Source organism: Myzus persicae, unplaced genomic scaffold (assembly GCF_001856785.1).
Source record: "Myzus persicae strain clone G006 unplaced genomic scaffold, MPER_G0061.0, whole genome shotgun sequence".
NCBI classification, from domain to species: domain Eukaryota; kingdom Metazoa; phylum Arthropoda; class Insecta; order Hemiptera; family Aphididae; genus Myzus; species Myzus persicae.
The window spans coordinates 162,256-172,982 of NW_019103858.1; positions in this window are offsets into that span (position 1 = coordinate 162,256).

Genomic DNA, 10,727 nt, shown 5'->3' on the forward strand with positions numbered 1-10,727 from the left:
TGCCACTGATATTCCTTCATTTATTATTTCTTAATTATTGATTTGAATGATTTGATAGCCAGTCGACTGGTCTATCACGATCGACTACATTATATTATACATTAATTCGATTGCGTACCTAATAATTTTACATAAGATTTCACTTTATATAATATATCAGTATTTATTCGGTAGTATGTTTTCAAAAAGTATTTTTAATGCTACTGATCAAAAATTAACATCGTGACCAAAAGAAAAAAGAATGAGTTAAAAATGTTTTTTATGTCTATATAGCTAAAAAAGCATATTTTAAAAATTCACAAAGGATATTGTAAACTCGTTATCAACAAGATGAATAAATAAATAACCAAGATTTGTACTTAACCTTTGAAAATATTTAATTTCAAGTATATCTAATTGAGTTATTATGTTCAAAGAGCTCATGTAAAATTGAGTACTTAGTGTAATTATTTTACTACATGATTGAGGTTAGCGTAAATTGGTTATAATATGAATCATATAATAATGGAATAAGATCATTTTACAACGAATTTAGTCTGTGTGCCAGAGAGAATTTAAAATTTTTAAATATAATTCAAAGATCTTTTTATTTCAGAACCTTTTAATCTTATAATACTTTATCTTTCTTCATGCACAATATACTATAGCTATTACAAATGTAATTTAAATTGTATATTTTTATTCACCCTCTTTTTCACCCAGTTTTTAAAGTCTTTTATAACTATAAAATGTATACTCAATAGCTAGTTTTATACAAATGGAATCCAAAAAAGCGCCCTCCCTGTGGGAAATTGAACATAATTTTTTTCATTAGTTAATAATGACTTCATTTTTCTGATGTTGACATTTGTAAATAATAGTAATAAACATACATTATACGTGTGAGTATAATATAATATTATAAGAGATAGAAAATTATTCAACTATCTAAATTTAATCTAATTTTATTGATTCTTTATTTTATTTTTTGTTTATAAATAAATCTGTCACTTGGGAACCAAGATTTTGTCATTTTGATGAAGAAAAAATATTTATTTAAATTATTCTACATTCAATTTTTCAATTTTTTCAAATTTTTCAAATTGTATTTAACTAATTGCATCAACATACTTGGTTTTTTTACAAATCACACATTTCATAAAATCACATGACTGAGACCGAATTATTGTTATTAAAATATATTTTTTTTATTTGATTAATTATTAATTTATTGTTCATTTCAAATTACAATACGTTTATATAATGGTTACAATAAAATTTTAAATTTTATAACTTTAGTTTATTACACATAATAATATATTATCTAGATTCATCGATATGAAAACATCAAAGCAAAGATATAACTGAATATATTATATTTGTATACCTATATATTATGACCTAATAACGAATAGGTTTTTATGTAAATTACCAATATTTATAACGTATACCATGATATAAACAGCAATAACAGTGATATTGCTTATTAGTTATTACGAATAGCAAATTATTTAATAAACAAAAACATAAACTGCAAACCAAACATTGTGAATGTTAACACAAACAACCAGGAAACCAATACACGATATTCATAATAATAATAATATTATACCTTCTAGTCTTTACGGGCATCGATTCCGGGAACTGTTAAAATTGTTTTATCTGTTTATATTGGACGGACTTTCACTGTAATTAATAATAGGGCATTCTGAGTGTTTGTTTAGTACGCTTCATTGAAGACATAATTCAATGTAAATGTCGTACATTATACAAAGTTATTTTTCAATCCCAATATCGAATCATTGGAAATATTCAGTAATATATCATATTATCGTGTTGTAAAATATTTTGTTTTAATATATACGTGGAATAATGTAATATGTTTAATGAATAAATATTATAAGATATGCTATACATAGGTTTAACGATTATTGATCAGAATTTTGAACCGAATGAATTAATGTTGACATGTTGTGCATGGGAAGGTGGGGCAGAATCGTACTATACAAAAACTTTCAAGCAGTACAATAAAACATATTAAACAATTTAATTTAATTCCTTATTTTATTTTCCTTATTTGCATTTAAAATATTGTGAGCTTGGTACAAAACTAAAATATATACATAAAACAAATTCAATTTTATTATTTTTTCAATAATATGAGGATATGAGATATTTTTTTAAAACTATCAAACTACACAGCCTTTTATTTTATACTGTTAATTGAGTTTTCACAATTTTACTATATTTATATATTTCTTAACATTTAGCACTTGTTTTATCTAAATACTTAGTATACTAATATGAATGATTATATTAATTTGTTTAGACTTCAATTTGTGTCCTCTGTAGTAATCATTTAATCTTTAATGTTGATTATTGATATAAATCTTCATTTGTCAACTATAGTATCTAATATTATTCGAAAAATAGTTTTGTTTCTAACATTTTTTAACAGTTTCAATAGATTTTTAGGTATTAAAAATTATTATTTTTTTATATTGGTACAGCATCAACATCAATGTTATTAGCTTACAATATGATTATATAGTTATGAACATTAAGGGAGTTTTTGCCATGATGTCTAAAAATAATAATTAAATTTAAATTAAATGAAGTTGTATACTACAATTTTTTTTTTTAAAAGTGATTATTTTTTTGAGTATCAACATATAGGGTCCTATAGATCATATTATAGATTGTTTGGGATTGTTTTGGAGCGTACCATGAAAAAATTATATTTTGTTATACTGTAATTTGATTGTATAATTAATTTATTAGTATAAAAAGGTTAGTTTAGGTTATTATAGGTCCTATAATATTCGCGGAAGCAATGCGAAAGCAGTTCTCGCGGCGTCGTCGATTTCTAACTAATAAAAAAAAAAGGTCTAATTATATTATATATTATATAATATATATAATAAAAATTTTCGCGTGCCCACAAAATCATTTCGCGTGCCACCTTGGGCACGCATGCCATGGATTTGCCATCCCTGCCCTATATATTAACATATACATATGTTTTTGGACCGAATACAAGTTTCTTATTGATTCTGACCGATTTTTCATAAAGGTTTCGTTGTCATGGTTACATATTAACGAAAACATAATATTTATGATTCATACAATAGATTTTCCTTATAAAGGAAAAATATCGAATAGCGTTATTGATGGTTATTTTTGAAATGTTTGTTTGATCATATAAAAATAAAACACGAATCTTGTCATTGCATAAATATTACACTTTTTTTACATACACTACTTTATATTCACAGAAATAATATATGAATGACAAAAACCTATAATAATTAATAATGTACATTATGTGATTTAATAATACAATAATTATACCTTTATTTCAATTAACCATATTAGTTATAAATTTTAAGATAAATAATTTTGGCGTTTTATTTGTGTTCAGGAAAATGCTATTTAATTTGGATGTTTCGCTGTGGATACTCTAATCTATATAAACATATAAATGTATAATACGCGAACAAGTACTGTGAAAGAGCGACCTGTGAGTTTGTTTCAGGGTCCGGTCGACTCGTTCGTCTAATACAAAAGAGACAAGTAAAGAGAAAGAGAGTTGTCCATACAAAAAGCTTTGGGTATCATGATGATAACATAGATCGGAGGGAAATCGAGGGAATTTCGCCTTTGATGATGATATCAACTTTTTATCGCGGTGAATAGGAATCTCAGTATCCGGAAAAGGGACAAGTATATTATATGGGCTTGGAGAAGGAGAGGCGGAAAAAAGGCCGGTGCTTCTTTTATCTAAGGTACAAAAATACCATTAAAATTAATATCAATGAATGTGTATGTATTCTTGAACATATATAATATTTCATATGGTTTTTTGTTCGATAAGTTCAATGAAAATCTAGATAAATCAAAGACATGTGAAACTATAGGGACTATTATACAATATTATGTATTATATTATGGGGGCTCGACAAGTTTCCAAAATAGTTCATTGCTTTTGCTTCCCATTTACTATTTATTAATTATTTCATACGATTATTAATAATATTTATTATTTATTATCGGCTGCTTAGAATAATTATAATTACTGTTTAATATAAGTGTGTATATAATGTTATTAGTTATCTTTGAGAATGGAAAGAACCCGAATCAAACACTTAAGTAGACAACTATTTATTTACTATCGGAAAACTTTTTGTACCTATCATATTAATTGTCTTATATACATCTTTTTTTTTCTTTCTATATACTCTATTATTCTTATGTAAAATTTATAATTAATCTGTAATTTGTTTTCTGAAACGCCAATAACCCCGGTAGTTGAGGCATATTTATAAAAAAATAAAAAATAAATTAAAAAAAGAAGATAACTATTTATATTGTATAATATATTGTCGTTGTATAAGACAGGATAAGTACTTGTATTTACCAGTTGTGCCCCATCTTTACATGATACATTATTATTGTAAAATAAACAAATAAGTTTAAAACAAATACTAAATTTTTTTAATAATCCATTACTATATCGGTGAACAGCACATTTGGAAATCAGTTTAGAATTCCTAATTTCAATAATTATTAAAACTGTAAATATTCAGTGTATCGTGTAATTTAAATAGTGTCCGTCGATAACTAAACCAACATTATAATATGATAATTGTGAAATACTTTCAATTTATAATAATTATAATAGTAATATTTAGTATACAGTTTTATACAATAAATACAACTCCTAGGTACCTATATATAGAGTCCTCTGCGTGCAGTGTTCTCGGAGCTACGATGCCCGCGATCCAACAGTTGGTTGGATTTCTGTAACAACAATAACAGCTTTACAATATTATTATATTCTAGTCTAGTTATTTGAAAAGAAAAACGCTTGGGCGTAATACAACAACAACGACAACATCAACAACTGTCGATGGCGACGAGTTGACTTGAAAAACTTTACACGCGATTTAAACGCAATTTGTATTTTTTATTCTTTCCTACATAATATAGGTACCTGCCTACCACGCTATACCAGCAATAATGTTATACCAGATATATATGCATGCACATACCTGCAGTATGGTCGCGCGTACACACAACAATCACAGGTTATTAGCATTTATTCTCAGTCAATAATAATCGTCTACCAAATAAATCACCGGACTTTTTTTTAGCGATGACAGCGCGACGGCGACGTGGGTGTATTGTATTTGTCGACGGGTGAGCGCACGCGTCCCTCTCTCGGTGCAGGCAGCAGCGTCATAACTCGGCGTGTCTGAGGCCAAGACGTGGGCAAGTCCTTTTTATTATTATTATTATTTTTTTTATTATTAAGTCCGTTCATCTTGCGCATTATCCTCGTGGTCACTCGTGGTCCGATGATGTATATTCGCTCTCCTTGGTCACAACTCATTATATTATATTATTTTATATTACGCTATGCACTCTGCGGATACGCCGGATACGGTATAATACACGTATAATATACATCATACGTAATATTGTGTGTGTGTGTGTGTGTGTGTGTGTGTGTGTGTGTCTATAATTTGTTATTATCTGTAGTCGCCCATTAGGGCCGCCGCCGTTTCCAGAAACCTGATCTCGAAACGAGCATAAATCCCAGCTGTTATCAAACCTATTTTTCCAATATACTCAATATATTAATGTGTAATATAATGATATTTATTTTACTTCGAGCTTAGGTTTTTTATTTTATTTTTTAAATTCCCCGTATGGTGGTGAACCGGAAACTTCTATCATACAATGTAATCATAATAATAATAATATAATATGAAGACAGAAGTTTATAGTTTATACTGCGTGGAATCAAAAATATTAAAAAAAAAAAAAAAAACAATCTCACCACGATAAATATTCAAAAACGTTGACAATTTAACGATTAGTTTTTTTTTCGTGATACGTTTTAAAAACTCACCATTTTGGCTAGGAACCAAAGAATTCCATTTGCTTATTATGAAACAAGATTACAATAGATATAAGACCATCAATCAATATAAATACAATTTAAATTGTTAGTACGGAAAAAAATGGACAACTATTGAAATAATTATAACAAACAATGTTGAACTATTCATTTAAAATAGTACACGATTCAATAAATAGTTAGTATTATTGTAATACATGAAAGTACTCCACCCATCGTACGTAATATTGTACATTTTATCTGCATCAATTCATTATTCATTTATTTATATAATAGATATAAAAGCCCGCGAAGGCTCAAATAAAGACAATAAAGTGTATATACGTAAATACTACAACTTAGAATTAGTATACAACAATATTACTCTTATTAACAATAGCATATGTGAAATTGTGAATAATAGATATTTAGTTACTTGTTAGTTATTAATTATATTTTATCACAGAATATAACACTTTAGTAAAAAATACCTACTTTCTTCTATCAAATTAAATCTGTATAATATTTGAATTATGTTATTTCATTATTGAAGCGAATTGTTAGGAGTTAGGTTTTCATATTACCATATGATATGAAATAATTTGAGATGTGCCACCTATTCTTGGGCTGTGTAAGGTAATAAGTACACAAGTTTTAATTTTTCAAAAAATTCAAGTTTTTAAAAATATATTGTTATTGTATATATTTTTTGGTCAAACAATCAGTTTTTCTCGAAATGTTCAAAATGTTCATAAACATTTTGATTCTTATATGAATATGAAATTTAATTTTAAATTATTAAATTTATTCTTATAAACTATTGTGTGAAACTTCAAATTCAAATCAACGATTGTTAGTAAAAAAAATTATTAAAAATTATTTTTTACTTAACAAACGAAAAGTTCGTTGCTCGTGGCAATGGCATAGCGTAATAACTCATTCTTTCATTGGTCTAAAATAATTTCTTTTCAAATCTGTCGACATTCTAAGGGATTTTATTTTTTTTGTTCCTTAAACGTCGTATAGACAATTCTAAGAGACATACACGCACACACACACACAAACACACACACATATATACATATACAAAACGCCGTAGAACGTGAAAAGAACAGTAATAGAATAGAGAAAAGACGTGTTTAGGAGATCATTGGATTGTGGGAAAAACGAGGTCCCTCGGAGGAAATTACCGGAATACGAGGATTTATTATACATTGCCCTACAGCGATAAGGTGGTAGTGTGGCACCGGAGGGATAATGGTGGTGGTGGTAAATAAAGACGAAATCTCGTCGATGAAAAGAAAGTAATTGCCGACCGGGGTAGAGCGCAGGGCTCGTTCTTTTGTACACGCTCGACCAAAGTTTTATACTTTTGTGTGCGTTCCTTTTCAACATCGTCAAACCCCTCCCCTAGAACGCACCTCATCACCGTCGCGTATTGCGTATACACTATACATGGCGAACGGAAAAAGTTGGGATGCACAGCCGATTCAAGTTGATAATAAAGATTTCGTTTCCATTATTAATATACCGGCAAGCAGTACTACCGGGCATTCGAAAGTCTCTTCTATTTTGATTTTTATAAAACTTAATACCTACTCGTATTTTGATAATTCTTCAATAAAAACAACAAAAATATTCATAAAAAAAGTTATCTCAGAGAATAGAGCATTCGTTGCACGACTCTTGCGGATAATTTAATTAATAATATATAATAGGTATAGTATACATATTATTCAGGTATGTTTTGTATTTTATGTATAATTATAACATTATCACTGTATAAAATATAAAAATATAATCATTGTTTGTTTGATCGCATAACACATTGATTTTTTATATACCCATTTATTTCATAAAAAATTAAGTTATTCAAACATATTGAAAATTTATATTTTCTTTAATCATTTTACGACTATTTTTCACGTACTTATATTCGAAAAATACATTATATTAGTAAATTATTAGATAGTCACTCACTGTGGCATAATTAATTAAACCTTAATTAAATAACATGATGACTTGTGAATTGTGACTAAAAAAAATTGTCGAAGATATAATAAAACGATATTTTAACCAAAATTAAACAAACTGAAAAAACTGAATAAACTTCTTCGATTATTTTTTCGGAACTCAAGCAAAAACCAAAAAAAAATGACAAACACTGATGTTCAACACGATGATAATTAATAATACTTAAATAGTATTGAAACAAAATATTTTAACCTTGTTATAGTGGTGTATTTTTAAAAATACATAAAAATAATTATACATGTAGCACTGGAAAAACTCGAATATACCTATGTACAATCGTAATTAATAACCTGTACACATTTATTTTCATTTTTTTTTTCAAATATTAAATTAGCATTAAAATGTTATTTAACTTAGGAAAACTAACAAAACACGTTATGACCAACTTAACGACCCACATAAATAATGTACGATTAGATGGCAATAAAACGACATGTACAATATATTATAATTTGTTTTACATTTTGACCGGAACTATCACCATAGTACCATAATATAATAATATACATTATACGTGTATAATACATATGTATGTGACATGTGTGTGTGTGTGTTCTGTAAATAATATACAGTGGTCGTCAGTGCGTATATTTTTTTAGAATAAAATTGAGTCGGTTTGACAGTAGGAGCTGCGTTGATATTTATTTCGTATGTAATATATAACGCATAGAACGCAATCACGCGATGTTTGTCTCCGGGGAAGACAAGACGGCGGAATCGCGTATGATGTAGTAAATGGTTTCCAAAGGTTTTCCATCAACCGTGTCTAAACATTTCTCGTCCGGATGGTCGGGCGCGGACAAAAAAATGAGAATAATTTTTTCGTCAAACCGCTAAAATCGCAACAATAAATCACTCGCCAATCGATGTACGCCGCGCGTGTATAGGGATCGGGAGAGGAGAGAAATGAACAAAAAAAAAAAAAAATAAATAAATAAATACCGATCGGTTGACCAAAACAACGACGGGAGAAGGGTATAACAAATCGTTGTCGGACAATAATTCGAACGGTTCTCGTACACGGTGACGCGGAAGAGTAGAGTGTCCTTTTACGGAGAAGGGTGAATATCCTTTTTAAAGGACACCACACCACTGCCAGCATGCGTGTTCCACTACGCCGTGTGCGTTATACCATTTGCTCGTTTGTGTGTGTGTGTGTGTGTGTGTGTGTGGGTCGAGAAGAGAAGAAGCCACTTTGGATTTGACCCTTCGGGTCGGTCTATTGTCATGCAATGAGCTCGGCCGGCCCGCGCAGTCCATACTAAATAGATTTGTCTCCGTGTCCGGGCGCGCCCGTTGACGGGTAATGGACATGTAAGTGAATGCCGCCGCCGCCGCCGCCGCCGCCGCCGTGAGTCTTCGCACAATGAAAACATTTTCGACGTTCGTCCATTCTACTCGCGAGTCGTTCTGTGCACACTCGTGTTGTACATCTGATGTCGCTACAGCAGTGAACGACTGACAGACGGTGAAATCGATACAATTCACAGCGTAAATCCCTCCAGCCCAGATTTAGGCATACGCGGACGTATACAAAATAAATAATAATAACACGAGCACTTTATTATAATATAGTCAGTTGTATTGGTGAAAAAATCAAAGGACGAGGTGTATAGATATAGTCCTTGTACGTAGAATAATATGATGATGAAGACGGTCGTCAAGTCTGCGATCGAGCGCATGCATACAGATGTTTACCTATATACGAGATATTATGTACATAATATATGATATATAAATGTATAAAAGTATATAAAATGTATTGATATTATAAACTATGTGTACACTTAATAATACCGTCACAATATTGCTGTACCTATATCCGGATGGTATCGTCGTCCATATGGATCTATCGGACTTTTGTGTACGACAAGTGGTTATAATATAAACAAAATATTACAATATATTGTGTATAGGATACTTGCCCTAAAGTAGCACACCAGTAATTGAAGGTACGATTCACTCCGCTCACAGTTTAACCGATTGTTATTGGTTATTTTTTTTATCATACACCGTACGATTTGTTCTCGTTTGGGCAATGAAGTATTTATAGGAGGGGGGCAAGGGAATTCGCCCTCCCCCCCACAGAAGATTTTTATTCATTTGCTTAATGCATATAATAAAATATAATTAAATATGGTTATGACGTGTAGGCCAGTTATCGTAATTGCTTGCTGCAACAACAGGACAATGGTCCCACTATTTCCGAAATTGACTTTTTAAGGAATCGTATATATTGGAACAACAAATATACAAATTCGATTATTTAATAAATTCATTTCGTTAATTATTTACCACGGTAATAAATAGGATACCTAATTTTGAAATGGTCGCCCTGAACCATTTCGAAATATGGTCTTATTTTGAAGTTGCAGCAAATTATTTATTATTTACGTACGTATTCCATTAAATTTCAGCAGGTGTAAAACTTTCATTAGTTCAATAATCATAAAGACAAATTAGGTCATATTGAAACCAATCGCTTTGCTCTCGTAAGTACAATATCTGTTTAAATGCGAGAAACAAAATAATATCAAAATCAGTCGATATATTTTAACTTGAACATATAAAAATACAATATTTATATCAAATAAAAAATGATATTATATTTAAATTTCGTTAAAAGTCTATGATGATGATTATTGATAAGCTACAGCAAAATTATTACATAACATTGTTTTATTATTTGTTTTCATTTATCAATGAAATAGTAATATATTTTATTATGACTAAAGTTCAGCTTCAGCTGGTGCAAACAAATATCTCTGAACCCGTTATATTACACCAGGGGTGCAAGAGCACCGCAGTGCCC